Raw genomic sequence first — 16,710 nt, forward strand, 5'->3', positions numbered from 1 at the left:
AACATCTGTGGCATCCCTACCGATTGCCATATGCCCTTTACATATGTTACCCGCTCTTCAGGGTCACACAGGATTTAAAAAGCTGTGACCCTCACAGTTCGGGTGCTCAGCTGTCTCACATTCAAGAAGTATAGTCCAGCAACCACAAAGTCAATTCAAACTAACTCAAGTTCTTTACTTGAATTTATTTCTCAGATATTCTGAAGAGAGTATGTAGGTCACAGCAAGTCTTTAAAAATTCCCTTTCTTCTTTTTTCCTCTTCCCTCAACAACCACAACTGCTCCAGCACCTCTCATATTTCACAGCTCCTTGCAAAGGAAAGAAAAAAGTCCTTTTTCCTCTCCACTTAGAAGCAGAGACCCTCACCAGATGTCTTGGGTGCCAGAGGACCGGGGGAGATACGTCATCCTCAAGTGCATTTCTCGTGAGCATCTGATCACATGTTTTTTAACCCTCTGTCCTGCCTCTTCACCGCTGTTCTAGTTTGCTTGGAGTTAATTTTCATCCTGTCTCACTGGTTATTCTTATGCCCATGCCACAGGTAACCCTGTGCTCTGTGGGATGCTAGGTGGCCTCATGAGAGGCCCAGAATGCAGACGGTGCACCCCATCCCCAAGGTGGGTTCATCACGGAGAGGCAGCACTGGCTGGGGGGTGGCAGATCGAGTGTCCTTACCTTCTCAGATGGACATCTTGCCAGAGAGCCCAGGCCTGCTTGGTATGGCCTCCAGGTGCCCACACAGGTTCTGACCTGCAGAGGAACCGGAGGGAGGTCAGTCCCTGGGGAGGACAGTGTAACCGACCCGCCCTGCTCTGGCTGGTTGTTCAGAGAGAAATGGCTCTTCTGAAACTGCCTCTTCCTTTGTGTTTTTGGGAAGTTTTGTCAAAAAATGAAACTCAGAGCCCAGACCTCTCCAAACCTTCTTGAGTCTACTTTGGAAAAAAGTCTTTTAAGAAAGATCTACTTTGGGAATCCCCAAAAACAACCCATGTTAAAGTACTCAGGATTTTCTGAAACAGGACAAAACTCAGAATAACCCACTTAACAAAGTTCTCAAAGAAACCTGTGTAGGAGTCTTGCAAGTAATTACGAAGGAAAGAGGATACCAAACCCTAACCTGAAATGGGTCATCGGTCACCCAAAGTTGGGTTCAAAAATAAAGTGTCTTGTTGGCAGAACTCACTTTTTTTTCTTTCTGAGAGTTAAACATGCAGATAACTTCCTGCCATACTCAAGTTTCAAGGGTTAAATTTTTCCTAAGGATCAGAACACCCTCACTCTTCTTGACTGATAATTGTCAGTCTGCCAAATCACTCAAGAGGAAGCGGTTACAATGAAGTACATACATTTTTAGTTTATTGTTTTGCCACCTGTTCATTGAAAACGATGAACACCAGCACATATACATACATTGTCCTTTAGTCTTCCACTACCTAAACAGTAAATGCCAACAGAAGTTTGGCAAAGACCTATTATCCACAGATGACCTTTTCACTTGTGCACAGAATATTGCCTAGGTACACAGAATACACTAGATTAGATAGATGCCAAGTCAATGGATTCATTCCACAGAGAGAACTGCTTTTCTCATAGAACTCAATTAAAATAAAAATATAAAAATGTAGAGAAGACTCTCTAGCTAAGCTAGTTTGGCAGGTGAAATCACTGCCCTCCCGGCTACGTGGGATCTGATACCCAGGGGTGTAAATCTCTCTGGCAACATGGAATATGACTCCCAGGGAGGAATCTAGACCCAGCATCGTTGGATGGAGAACATTTTCTTGACCAAAAGGGGGATATTAAAGGAAACAAAGTAAGTTTCAGTGGCTGAGAGATTCCAAAAGGAGCCGAGAGGTCACTCTGGTGGGCACTGTTATGCACAATGTAGACAACCCTTTTTAGGTTCTAATGAATTGGAGTAGCTAGCAGTAAATACCTGAAACTATCAAACTACAACCCAGAACCCTTGAATCTTGAAGACAGTTGTATGAAAATGTAGCTTATGAGTGGTAACAATGTGATTGGGAAAGCCATATGGACCACACACTCCCCTTTGTCCAGTGTATGGATGGATGAATAGAAAAATGTAGGCAAAAAAAAAAAAAAAAAAGGCATCCAATGTTCTTTTTTACTTTAATTGATCTTTTTCACTTTAATTTTTATTCCTATTATTTTTGTGTGTGTGGTAATGAAAATGTTCAAAAATTAATTTTGGTGATGAATGCACAACTGTATAATGGTACCGTGAACAACTGAATGTATGCTTTGTATGACTGCATGGTATGTGAATATATCTCAATAAAATTGAATTTAAAAAAAGCAAGGAATGTAAAAAAAGATACCTGTCTGATAAGAAGGTAACTATGATACTATTTAGAGCAATATCTATTCATTACAATATTTAGCATGGACATATTCCCTTCCTAATTTTCAAATTGTTATGTAGAAGCTTCTCTTTACTTTTACCAGTAAGAAGGGGTATTAAATTTATTTAACCTTTCTTGAGTGCCTGTTTTGAGATTATTGCTCATTATATCCTCCTTGTAAATATACGGAGAATTTTATAATCCCCTTAAAATACGGTAACTGTACCACAGAAAGAGCAACCAGTGTTCTATGATAACCCCAATTTAAATTTAAATACCTCTGGGTTTTGATCTTTCGTATTATTAAAGATTCATCTCTTTTGTTATAGATTTGATTTAAAGTTCAGCTGAACTTTTCTGAATTTAAACCAAAGATTGATCTAAATAGGGTTGAACAGAGTACACTTGTGGAATCACTGACCTAGGTGACCCAAGAAATGAGCAAATTGAGAAGAGATGGTTAGTTCTGAGCTTATTGAAATGTGACTAAATTTAAGCAAGTTATTACTTCTCTTGTAATATCTCAAATAAAAGTAAGAATGTGATAAACTATTGGGTGATTGTCAATTTCCTGGGCTAGTTCATTCAGTGTAATAATGAGTGTCTTAATGAGACCTGAGGTGGGGATTTGAACCTCAAATGGACCAGCTTTCTTTGCACCAAGAAAACCTCCTTTGATTACCCCTCTAAGCCTCTCAGATGTATCATTTTGGTTGTCATGGGTACCAGGAAAGGAAGCCTGGGTGGATCTGCACAAATCCATAATCACTAATCACTTCTGGAAAAATCAGCCAAAACTTCAGGCCCTACCGAAAATGATTCATAGCACCATTTTGAATAGAAATAAATGTACCTTTCTCATATGTTGAATCAGAAATTCTGAAAGCTGAAAGTCACTGTCGCATGTGTCAGGCTTTGCCTTGCCCACCAACACAAACGCACATTTATGGAAGAGAATAATGTCAATCAATACTAACTGTCTTCACTTTCAGTTCTAAATCCAACTGAAATAAAATTATGGCAAAATGTAATTTTGCATTTTCTAATATGTTGGGCACCTACCTTGATTTTAGCCAGAGACAAAAGAGTAAAATTTTGAAATTAGATTTTCTTTATAATCAAGCAGAGAAATATTTCCCCAAATCCCTACAAGATAAAGACAACAGCAGATGATTCATATGAAGTCACCATTTACAGAAAATCGGAACATCAGTAAGCTAGTCTAGACTTTTAAGCCCCAGCCATGAGCCAAGTATTGAAGTTATTGAAGAAAATTTAAAACTTGCTATTTTCAAAAAGCTTACACTTAGCTTGGGAAAACATGGCATGTGTACGGAAACAACTGACAGCAGCACAAGACTGTGTCTGGACATATTCTAGAAAAGAGGGCAGGCAGGCACTATGGGGGTCAGGAACCAGAAAGATCTTGGTGGAAAGAACTAATCAAAGACAGACAGATATGGTAAGAGTTGAGGTAGCCATTATTTGGCTCGAAGGTAGGTAAAAGACAGGCACTCCAGGTCAGCAGAGGCGGCTTTCTTGCCCTAGGATGCTTAGGGAAGGCCTGTCTGAAGAGATAGTGTTGGAACCGAGACCTAAATTCTGAGGAGGTGTCAATCTGTGGGGAAAATGCTTCAGGCAGAAGGAACAGTAGGAGCATGGGTCCTTAGGGGGGAAACAGCTCATATTCCTTTTCAAAGACACAGAGAAGGCCCATGTGGCTGGGGCACAGGGAGCAAGAGGGAGAGTCGTGCTTGTGGGTAGAGGTCAAAAAAGCAGGCAGGGGCTAATCAAGTCAGCCCTTTAGGGCATGGTAAGGAATTTATCCTTTATTTTAATTACAATAGAAAGTCACTGAATTCATTTAGATTTGAGGCAAGAGATTCAAGCAAACAAGTTAAATGATCTAATTTATATTCCTAAACCATCAGGATGGTAGCTATGAGAAGAGTGGATTGTGGAGGGAGGGGCAAGACTAGAAGCAGGGAAACCAGTTACAAGAGTCCCAAAGCAAAGAGAGAGGCTTGAGTTGGGCAGGTGGTGGCAGGAGTGAGAGAAGCAGGACCTACAGAACCTGCTGATGGTTGTGAAGCAAGAGGAGGGAAGAGGTAAAGGAAGGAACCAACAGTAACCTGTAGGCTTTTTACTTGAGCAACTTGGAAGGTAGTGAGACCCCTTACCAAAATGAGGAAGACTCAAAAAAGAAAAAAATTAGTCAGGGGTGTGGGAAAAATCGAGAGTTCCTTATTAGGCATTGTGCTGGTTTCTATATAATGTGTCCCCCAGAAAAAGTCATATTCTTTAATGCAATCATGTGGAGGCAGATGTATTTAGTGTTGATTAGATTGGTATCCTTTGAGAGTTTCCATGGAGATGTGACTCAATCAACTGTGAGTGAAACCTTTGATTGGATAATTTCCTTGGAAGTGTTACCCCACCCATTTAGGGTGGGTGTTAATTGGATCACTGGAGTCATATAAAGGAATTCACAGACAGAAGGAGCTCAGAGCAACTAAAAGTGACACTTTGGAGGAGCTGCAGCTTACAGAGACATTTTGGAGAATGCAACCCAGGAGCAAGCAGATGCCTAGAGAGGAAAATCATGGGAGGAAGCCATTTTGAAACCAGAACTCCAGAGCAGATGCCAGCCACGTGTCTTCCCAGCTAACAGAGGTTTTCCAGATGCCATTGGCCATCCTCCAGTGATGGTACCCTGTTGTTGATGTCTTACTTTGGACACTTTATGGCCTTAAGACTGTGACCATGTAGCCAAATACACCCCCTTTATAAAAGCCAATCCATTTCTGGTATTTTGCAAAAAGGCAGCATTAGCAAACCCAAACAGGCATATTGGGTTTTTTTTTTTTCCATGCCCGTTGTATGTGTCCGTCACACATGAATAGGAATTACCTTCAGAAACGTAGCTTCTAGGGCCTACCCAATAAGGTTTTCCTTTTTCTCATTTAACAAGGAGTCCAGGGAGGGGTCAGCAGTTCAGGCTTGTATAGATACTCAGGGCTCCCTTTCCCTTCTTGCTCAAGCGTAGTCCCAGGATTACAATATGTGCTTCAGCTCCAACTTCTGTTCCATGTTTCAGACAGGAATAAGAAAAAGGAAGTGAAATGAGGAAGGGTGTATATCTATATGAAGGTGAAAAAATTCCCAGAAGTCCCCAGAAGACTCTGGTTTACAACTCAAATGGCTACCCATAGCTGAAAAGCTGCAAAGAAATCTGAAAAATGTAGTCCTTAGTTGTGCCCGTTGCTATTCCAAACATTAACAGGGTTCTATTGCTAAAAAAGAAGAGATGAGTGGATACTGGATAGGCAGCCAGCTGTGTAAGCTACAATATCCAAATAGAGATGGAAAATAGACAGTTGATTATACGAGTCTAGAACTCAAGTGAGCAATTAGAAACATAAAAGAAATTCATCTGCCTGTGAACAGTGTTTCAAGCCATGGGATTGAATGAAATTAGTTAGACAAAGAGTGAAGAAATAGAAGAGAAGATGACTCCAGACCAAGGTTTGAAGCATTCCTGTGTTCTACGGTCCAATACTGGAGGCAGCAAAAGATATTGAAAGGAGGAGTCTGAGAGGCAGGAGGAACCCAGGAAAATGTGCTGAATACTGTGGAAAGGTCAAGTTAGAGAGGACAGAGAAGTGGCCATTGGATTTGGCAATACAGAAATTGTTGGCAACCATGAAAAGGGTGGTTTCAGTGGAGTGATGACTGAATAATTGATTGAGGGCCATATTGGAGAGGATTGAAGAATGACTAGAAGGGAAGTGGTGACTGAGTATAGATAACTTTTCCAAGAAGTTTTGCTATGAAGAAAGCGAAGAAGTAAAGCAGTAACTAGAGGAAATGTGACTGTAAGAGACATTTTGCTAGTTTGCTTATTTGCTTACTTAGTTGGCAAGTGGGAGATACTACTAAAATATGTTGCTCTGCTAATGGAAGACCTTGAATTCCAAGCTGAGGTGTTAACACATAATCTTAGAAACATTGCAAGTTTTTAGGCAAGAAAATGACAGGATGAAATCAGCATTTTAGAAAGATTAATCTGAAGGAAGATGCCCATAAATTGTGTAAATTGAAAAAGTATACATAGCAATAAATAGTGCTGGATGTTACCCAAAGGAAGCCAACTAATGCAACAGAAAATGTCCTTAAAGAGCATCTGAGGGGAGGTGACATCATCAACATGGCACCATAAACAGCTGCTGAAAACTCTCCAGAGATTTAATGAAATAAAGGACAATTCTGAATTGTTTGAAACTCTGGAGGAGGATATAGACTGGAGAAGGACCCTGCAAATACTGAGTTGAAGAAAGAGAAGAAGTATCAGTCATTTTTTCTCTTTCTTTTTCTTTTTTCTTTTTTCACCTCTTCCTCTTTCTTTATGGAAGAAATGGAAATGTTCTCATGTAGATAGTGGTAGTTAATGCATAACTATGTGATTATACAGGGAACCATTGATTGCTTACTCAGGAGGGAATGTATGGTGTGTGAACAAAACTGCCTAAAAAATAAACAGAGTGATACAAGTGCTGGAGAAAATGTGGAGAGAGGAATGTACCTAATCACCATTCATGGAGAAGCAGAATGGTGCAGCCCACCTGGAGGGCAGTGTTGTGGTTCCACAGGAAGCTAAGCCTGGGGTTGCCATGTCCCGCAACCATGTTATTGAGTATATACTTGGAAGAACTGAAAAGAGGGACATGAATGGACACTTGCATAGTGGGTTATGGTGGCAGTATTCATGATTCACAGTGGTTGGAGGTGGCCTAAGGGTACATCATCTGATGAACAGAATGGCTAACTTTGGTGTATACATACAATGGAATATTGAGCTGGTACAAGAAGGAATGGAGTTGTGAGGTGAATGGACCTTGAGGACAGTATGTTGAGTGAAATAAACCAGAAATGAAAAGACAAACATTATAATGCCTCACTAATATGGATTAACTATAATGTGCAAACTCTGAGAATTGAATCTGAGGGCGTGGGTTGTCAGGGGAAGACTTATTGTAAAGGTTCCTAGATTGTAAGCTCTTACAACAGATACAACTATTTCTGAGTTGTAATGGCTATTTCTAACTTCTGAGATGTATAAGCAATTTGTGTAGAACACGTTCAGTCCCTGGAACTTTGGGTATCTGTGTGACACTTGAGACTCAGAGCCAGGAGCATCAGCATTACCCCACACAGCAAATGTTAAAGAGTCTGAAAGGGGTGATCAGACTTCAATTAGAGATATGAATGAAATGGACTTGGTTAGAACTAAGGTAAATCAGACTAAAGAGTAAAGGACGATAGTGATGGTTGTTTTAGAACTTTAACTTCTGTGTGAGACCAAATGAAGAGATGTTTACTAGCTGCAAAATCTGTATTTTTTGTAAAATACTATATAATTTAACTTGTATGGTCAGTTTATTCAAACAACATAATTACTTGGTACTTTGAATAGGGAGTGAAATCTGGTTGGTTTGTACAGGTTAAGTCCCGGTAATGACTATTTCTAAATTCTGAGATGCTGAGCTCTCGGTGTGTAACCTGGTTGTTCCCTGGAACTTTAGGTATTTGTGTGACATCTGAGACTCAGAGCCAGAGTCCAGGAGCTATGAATGTCAGCATTAACGCATACAGCAACTGTTAGTCTGAAAAGGGGGACCAGACTCCAATTAGAGATACGAACAAAATGGACTTTTTTAGGACTAAGGTAAATCAGACTAAAGGGTAAAGGACAATAGTGATGGTTGTTTTAGAACTTTAACTTCTGTGTGAGACCAAAGAAAGAGATGTTTATTAGGTGCAAAATCTATATTTTTGTAGCATAATATATAATTTAACTTGTATGGTCAGTTTATTCAAACACCATAATTACTTGGTACTTTGAATAGGGAGTGAAATCTGGTTGGTTTGTATGGGGTAATGTGAAGTTCTAATGCATCCCAGAGTAATTTGAGCAGAGAATAAAAACGTATTTGCAAAGTCCCCTGGAGGGACTGGGGGAAAATGTGGAAATATTAAATTTCCCCACCAGAGGAATTACTGATATTCTCACAAGCATTGGGGACTACCAATTTAAAAGACTGAGCCCTCTGTCTTGCAACTTGTCCTTATGAAGCTTGTTTCTGCAAAGAAGAGGCTAAGCCTACTTCTAATCATGCTTAAGAGTCACCTCCAGAGAACTTCTTTTGTTGCTCAGATGTGGCCTCTCTCTCTAAGCGAACTCTGCAGGTAAACTCACTGCCCTCCCTTCTATGTGGGACATGACTCCTAGGTGTATAAATCACCCTGGCAATGTGGGACTTGACTCACAGGAATGAGCTTGGCTCTGGCATTGGGGTATTGAGAAAGCCTTCTTGGTCCACAAAGAAGAAGAGAAATGAAACAGAGTTAAGTTTCAGTGGCTGAGAGATTTCAAATGGAATTGAGAGGTCACTCTGGAAGTTATTCTTATGCATTATATAGATATCCCTTTTCAGTTTTTAGTGCATTGGAATAGCTAGAAGGAAACACCTGAAACTGTTGAACTGCAACCCAGTAGGCTTGATTCTTGAAGACAATTGCATAACTATATAGCTTACACAGTGTGACCATGTGATTATGAAAACCTTGTGGCTCCCACTCCATTTATCCAGTGTATGGACAGATGAGTAGAAAAATGAAGACAAAAAGTAAATGAATAATAGAGACAGATGGGAGGTATGTGATGTTTTGGGTGTTATTTTTTACTTTAATTTTTATTCTTATTCTCTTTTTTTGTGACAATGAAAGTGTTCAAAAATTGATTGTGGTAATGAATGCACAACTATATAATGGTACTGTGAATAATTGGTTGTACACTGTGAATGATTATATGGTTTGTGAATATATCTCAATAAAATTGAATTAAAAAAAAAAAAGAGCCTCCCGGGCAAGTCAGCTGTGGATCTTTCAATAGCAAAAGAATGGGCCCCAGAAGGGGCATTCAGAATCGATGCTTCTCCAAAAGGAGAAATTTATACTTAAAGTCTATCTCTGAGAGACTGCTATAAAAGCTCCAAACATTGTAAAATATCTGAGGATAAAATATTGAAGGCATCACTAAAATATGCTAAATATTAAATGGATGAATGTGTTGAATCAGCACTTATTTTTATTCTGACAATTTATAGAGCCATGTATATATGGTGCTTTATAGAACATAAAGCACAAAAGACAGAATTCCTGTCCTGTGAAGTTTACAGTCTCATTCAGACATAAACTAAAACACTGGGTGATGACCCCTAAAATATTTTTTTAGCCAATGCAATTGGAGAGGATATGAGTGCCTCAAACACAGCCAATAGATATTACACACTTCTCAGTCCAGAACCCCAGTAGAAAACCCTTTTGGAAACTATGATTACATACCAATTTTTTTAATCTGTGTTTCACATACATTAAAAATATTATGAAATGAAAATAAGTTTATTTTCATGGCTCCTCTCTGATACTTCTCTAATAACAGGATTTGTTAGGACTCAAATCACTGAATCATGCATATTATAAGCATGGGAGCCATAACAATCAAGCAACCTAATCGACTTATTTTTCAAATGGAGTGAACAGCCAATAAGGTGAAGTTATTCACCCAAAATCACTCCATTAATTAGCAGAGCTGGGACTCAAACATAAGAACCCCTTTTCACAGTCTATTACTTTCTCTCCTACAGAAACCAATCAACTTACAGAAGTTCCATTTATTTTCCATTTTCCCATTGATTTTCATTTAAAAAATGTGTGACTCTTTTATGCTGTTTCCTCTAAAATTCATCAGCATTTTGCTGCACTTGAACACGAGCTTAGCAAAGGAGATCAGCAGCTGCTTTCTGAGGTCTAAATTCCATATTTTGATAGACCAGAATCAGCAACTAGCCATATTTAACACAAAGCCATCTCTCACAGAAGGCTTTTCTGTTTCTTGGTTCCGTTTTTAAACTATGCTTTCTTCCAAATCGGGTGCCCACTCTCAGCAGTTGCATTTAAATCAATTTAAACATATAGAAAAACATACAGTTTGTGGGATTTTAGTGCCTAAAATGGAAGCCTACAGAAAATGGCATGCAATCTGTGGTAAATTAATTGACTGTGAAATTACAGTTTAAGCAACAAAGCTTTTTAAAAGTGCTAGGAATGTAAAGAAGCATGTAAACAAACTGATTTTCATTTTTTCTGAAGTAAAGAGTTTGCCTTTTCCCCATGCCTTTCTTTCATCCTTTCTCTTTATAAATGTCTTATAAGCACTTGCTCCGGGATCACTTCATTTATAAACCTTTCCTAAACACCACCCCTGGAAAGGGAGATTTATTTGTAGAGGTGCTGAATGACTCTTAGCTAAAGAGATCTGCAGTGGTTTCTGTGGATGTTAAAAGCTACTAAAGCATTGCTCAAATCAAAGGTATTACATTAATATTATTATGATGAATGAGAAAGGTGAATAGTCATTATTGTTGGGCAGCTTAGTGATAGCATGGTACATTACAACTGAAAGGACAATAGAGAAAATTAATCCAGTCCTTTTGTTTTAGGAAGCTATTGCAGATGACGGTGGTTCAGATCAGGGAGATAGCTGTAGAGATGGTGAGAAATTATGGATTGTAGATGTGCCCATTTGGATATACTATGTCCCCCACAAAAGTCATGATCTTTTAACCCAATCTTGTTGGATGGAACCTCTTGATTGTTTCGATGGAGATGTGACTCACCCAACTGTGGGTGGCACCTTTGATTGGTTAATTTCATGGAGATGTGGCCTTGTCCATTCAGGATGCATGTTGATTGGTTCACCAGGGTATTTAAGAGAGAAGCAAAGAGCAGACACAGACTCAGATGCTTGCTGACTCTTAGAGATACTTGGAGATGCGGACAGGACGTTTGGAGATGCGGACAGGAAGTTTGGAGATGCTAAGCTGAGAGATGAAGCCTAAAGTTGGCCCCAGAGAAGCTAAGAGAGGACTCCCAGATGCTTAGAGAGAAAGTCACTGGAATTGGAAACTGAAGGCAGCACAACCTGGGAGAAAAAGACCAGCAGACGCCAGCCACATGCCTTCCCAGCTAACAGAGGTGTACTGGATGCCATCAACCATTCTTCAGTGAAGGTATCCTCTTGTTGGTGCCTTAGTTTGAACACTTTTAAGGACTTAGGACCATAAATTTGTAAACAAATAAACTCCCTTAAAAAAAAAATCCATTTCTGGTATTTTGCATAACAGCGGCTTTCACAAAACACAACAGTAGATATATTTGCAGATAGAACCAATAAGATTGGCAGGTCAATAGGTTGTGGAGTATAAAAGAAAGGTGTCCAGAACCTCAAGGATTTGAGCCTGGACAAATCCTGAAATGTGGAAGACTAAATTAGAAGCAAGTTTGGAATGGATGATCAGGAGTTCAGTTTGGAACAAGTTAAGCTTGAGCTGCTTCTCAGACATCTGAAAGAAGGTGCTGAGTGTAAGATCTGGGTATACAGGTCTACAATTGGAGGAAGAGACTGGTCTAGAAATGAAAATGTCAGTCATTAACGTAAAGTGTTCTACTAGCTGATCCAGCTTCCATGGTATCATGTTCAGAGCTTGATGTTCTCTCATACCCTTTGACTTCAGGGTGCCTACTCCTGAGTAATCTAGTCATCCAATGTTTGTCCTTCTGCAGAAATGTCTTAATTTCATGGCTCACATGAGTAACTTGAAAGGAAAATTTTTATTAGTGTTCAAATTTTTCTAGAACCAGAGATTTTAAGTTTTTTTTTTAATATTAGTCATTGAATAACCTTTAAGGAGACTTTTAATATAGAAAAATAAAAGAATTTCCTGGTGAAATTATTGTAGAATTTAATTCGTGACTCTCTTCATGGTTGGTTGGTGAGATATTTTCAACATTTGTTGACTACAGTGTTGGAAAAAGTCCAGTTTATCCTTTTGTGCAGTGTTATTAAAATGTTGCCTATAGATTCAGCTTCTCAACATGGAATCTTATGCTTCTTTTGAGTAGTTTCTAAAATTTGAGACTGCGTTATGGCTACCTAGGCACTTAGGCCACATCTTTTCCTCCCTTTAGGAATTTGATAACCCAGAAATTGTTCCAAAAATCTTCTTAAATCCACCTATGACTGAATTGTGAAGAGCAGACTCTATCTACACACCAGACTAAAATATGCTGAAGGAGTCAATAAAACAATAGTAGAAACTATTAACCATTTTTTATTGATTCTTTGCAGAATGTTAGGTTGTGTCCATCTTTTATTTAGTAGACACAGCACACCACACAGCGCAGAGAATGGTTGTGTTGTACAAAGGCAAGAATATTCTGCTGGTCTCAGAGTCAGAAGATGTCTGTCCTGGTCACAATAATGTCTCTTGCTTGGTTTGTGACAATGACAGGGGGTTATCACTCAACTCTAAATAAGTAAAAATGGCATTATCCTACCCACTTAACATAGAAGTTGTGAAACTTCTACACGTCCAAAACCAAAGGAATTGATTTCTTCTCACCTACTCCCCATCTGCCAAAAAGGATCCTGTACCTTCTTCTGTAGCCCCTTCCCCAGTTAATTAAAACTACAAATAAGTATAATCAGGTCACTTTCTTAACAAGTTCAGCCAAAATATATCCACTACATATAAATAAAATGTATCTTTCTAATTTACCTTTATTTAGGACTTCAAAACAACATATACAACAGAGGTCAACAAACTTTTTCTGTAAAGGGTCAGGAAGTAAATATTTTAGGTTTGCAAGCCACATAGTCTTTATCACAACTATTCAACTCTAGCATTGTAGGGCAGGCGCAGTCATAGATAATATGTAAATGAATGAATAGAGCTGTGTTCCTGTAAAACATTATCTACAGAAACAGGTGACAAGCCCGGTTTGACCCACAGGCAATAGCTTGTTGGCCCCTGCTCTAGAGCATAGACCTAAGCTTATCTTATTCCTTACCTTTGCAGATATAGAACAACTCTATAAACTAAGTCTTCAGAAAACATACTGAAATCATTTTTTATAACTTTTAGAAAAATTAAAATTCCATATGTGAAACTGTTAAATACGGAACACCAAGATACTCATATACAACAAACTTAATGTTTCTACTAATGGCACACAATCAGTCAAAAAAAAAAAAAAAAGTCATTTACCCAACTAATATCTTGTATCAAACAAAAAGCCTCATTCAAAAAAAAAAAAACAGCCTTTTTTTATGATGTCGTCTGCTAGAATAACAAAACACAATTGCTACAGTTGAAATAGATTTCTGAGCTTTGGGAATTTACCTGCATGCTGCAGTTTCCACTTCTGTTCCATTGCAACACATTATTAGCTCGTAAGTAGAGATATAAGAAACAGCATTTAGAGATTTTAGAAAATATAACCACCTTTCAGTGACCCATCAGTAAGGACTTGAATCACCAGTGAGTGCTTCCAGTTATAATCCTAAAACTTATTGAACAGAATCACAGGATTGGAGCCGCATCTGGAAGATCCTCTCTGAGTCTGTGATTCTTGAATGAGCTCTTCTAAACTAAAACACTGTCTATGCATGCATGCTAATTTGTTTGGGGGTTACAGAAGCAGTGGTAGCCTGTCTCCCAGGTGGCCCCCAGCGATCCCTAACCCTTGGTATCCACACCCTTGTGAAGACTCTTTCTACATTGTGCCAGGGTTGGTCTGTGTCACCAGTAGAATACAGCATAAGGATGGTATGCAACTTCCAATATTAGGTTATAAAAGACACTTCCACTTGCAACTTAGTTGCTCAGTCTTGCTTCCTTCATCTCTCTTGGATCGCTTGTTCAGGGGGAAACAGCTGCCAAGTCATGGCAAGGAACCGAAGCCCCCTTGATTGAGCTTGGGAGTGGATCTTCTAGCCCGTCAGCACCTCTGCCTGGCCAGCAGCTTGACTCTAACCTCATAAGAGACCCAGAGCCTAAACCACCAGTGGAGCTGTCCCCAGATTCCTGATGCTCAGAAACTGTGTGAGATAATAACTGTTTTTTGCTTTAAAATGCTAAGTGTTGAGTAATTTGCTACACAGCAATAGATCATTAAACAGAGATTATCAAATATCTAATATATAAATTAGCTTGCAGAAAAACAGATTATAATCCATTTGCAGTTAGTTTGAAAAGACCGATAATATTCACTCTGAAAAATCTGTGAATGTGAGTTCAAGTAGCCAAAACCTTTGATGATTCTTCCTGCTTAAACCATTTCTTGCCCCTAAAATCTCATCTTCCTTCCTTCCACCTGTGCCAACGTGCAGCTTTTGTTCATACTTAACCCAAGTCAGTGCTCAATTCCTTCCCTAAAATCTTTCCAGACCATTCCAGCACCCGCACATCTCTCTGCACTTTCTTACTTTCCATTGCATTTTAAATCTATACCATAATGTATATGGTTGTGATGGATACAATTTAGGTTCTGCCAATGAGATGCACTTACGTGAGATTTGGAAAGTAGAACAGAGATGGAGTCCCTATTTTTGCAGTTGTGACTGGGGAGAAACAAGCTCCCAGGAACATGTGTTTGCAGCAGCCCATCAGCTTCATGGCTATACGGAAGTTATGAAGGCTGTACTGATGGCAACAGCAGCAGTTCTTCAACCATGTGATCTTCAATCCAAAAATTCACAGACCACTCTCCCTACACCCCCCTCCAGCCCTTCTGATGACTTGGTAAGCACCTGATGGCTTGTAGTAAATCCCTTTCAGCATAAAATGCCAAAATTGTTTTCTGTTGCCTGCGTTGAACCCTGATTAATACATGTACTATGCAGCTTTGTTTTTTTTCAGTCTATGCCGATGACCTGGTAATTTATTTTTTTTTTAATTTCATTCGTTCATCCATAGAACATCTGATGGGCACTTGCTGAGTGAATAAATAAATAAGCAGAGAGGAAAACAAAGTCTCACAGGAAAAATAATTATTTCAGTTTTGATAATATGCTTGTGGGTTCTCCAGGTAGAATCTAAGGCAGTGGAATCTAAGATCTAGCATTAAGGGTAGGAGTCCAAAGTTTCCTTAATACTCTGATGGTGTTAGGGAAATGTCAAGTAAAGGGACTTAACAGCTCTTATAGTTTTCTAATTACCTTAATGGGTCTGAATAAGAGCAAATGCCCTTATTACTTTGAAAAAATAGAGACAGCGGGAGAGGGTGAACAGAGAAAGCAACAGGGGTGGGGGACAGAAGGTTTAACACTAATTTTTTCTTAAATGCTTTGTAGTGAGACAAACAGACGCTTTATTACCATAAAGTCTTCAACAATATTTCAGTAACTACTGAAGTGCTTTGAGGTCAATTTAAGGGAGTAAAATTATTTTCAATGCCTCTGCTTGCCACAGCAAAATTTGGGAAGGGAAAAAAGAAGGCACTAGCACATCTGCCTTGGACAGACTCTTAAGAACATGGGCCATCAAAATCATGCCAGTGAAACTCTGCTAAACTCCCAGAAGGCAGAGGAAATTATTGCTAATTAAATATTTAATGTTAATTAAAGCTGACTTAGTAGTTTTCAATCAAATTTACGATAGAATGGAAATATATTTTTAAGTGTTATGTGTATACTTTATACTACATTAGAGCCTCAACTACAACCAGAGTATATGGCACTTTTATGCCCATTTTTACAGCATTTTTATCACAATCTTATTATTTTAAATGATTATAAATGTATATAGTAGCTGAGTTTTACCATATTGTTAATAATGTCTATAATGCTGCAATGCCCAGAACTGAGTATGAAGCACATTCCCAATTACAACATGTTTTATCTATGTGAAAATATGATTTGGTTTATACACTGGGACATGCTGCAGTCAAACTTGGGGGTGCCTCTACTTTTTGTATGTCTCCCACAGGACTTAGAACAGAACTGTGTACAAAGAAGGTCCTAATATATTCTTTGCTGCTTCACTAGATGTTTCCATGTATGCACATCAGTAAAAACATTCTGTACCTGAAAAAACAGTGATGTCTTGACTTGACACATCTCCTCTCTTCCAACTCTTTCAGCCACATCTTTCTACATATGAGAGGGTTTTCTAACCCCAATGACAATCCCTGATGAATTATAGAAAACTAAAACATAAATCTAGTAGAGATATCAAAACAGCTTTCCCAGAAAATCTTTTTATTCCAACCATCCCTATTATGATTTGAAACATATGGAACTGCTCTCTGAACCCATAATCAGGTCTTACCACTTTGTGTCACCTGCCTCTATCACCCAGTCGTTCATTCAACTGTCATGATCTGAGACCCACTATTTGCCAAGCACTGGTAATGCAGTAGAGTATATGTTACGAGGGGAAG

At 38.9% G+C, this 16,710-nt stretch overlaps 1 pseudogene; it reads left to right on the forward strand.

The window, feature by feature from the left end:
• The first annotated feature begins 591 nt into the window (after positions 1–591).
• The window catches only part of LOC119542681, a 44,574-nt pseudogene continuing 28,455 nt past the window's right edge, over positions 592–16,710 (forward strand).

Source organism: Choloepus didactylus, chromosome 8 (genome assembly GCF_015220235.1).
Source record: "Choloepus didactylus isolate mChoDid1 chromosome 8, mChoDid1.pri, whole genome shotgun sequence".
NCBI lineage: Eukaryota > Metazoa > Chordata > Mammalia > Pilosa > Megalonychidae > Choloepus > Choloepus didactylus.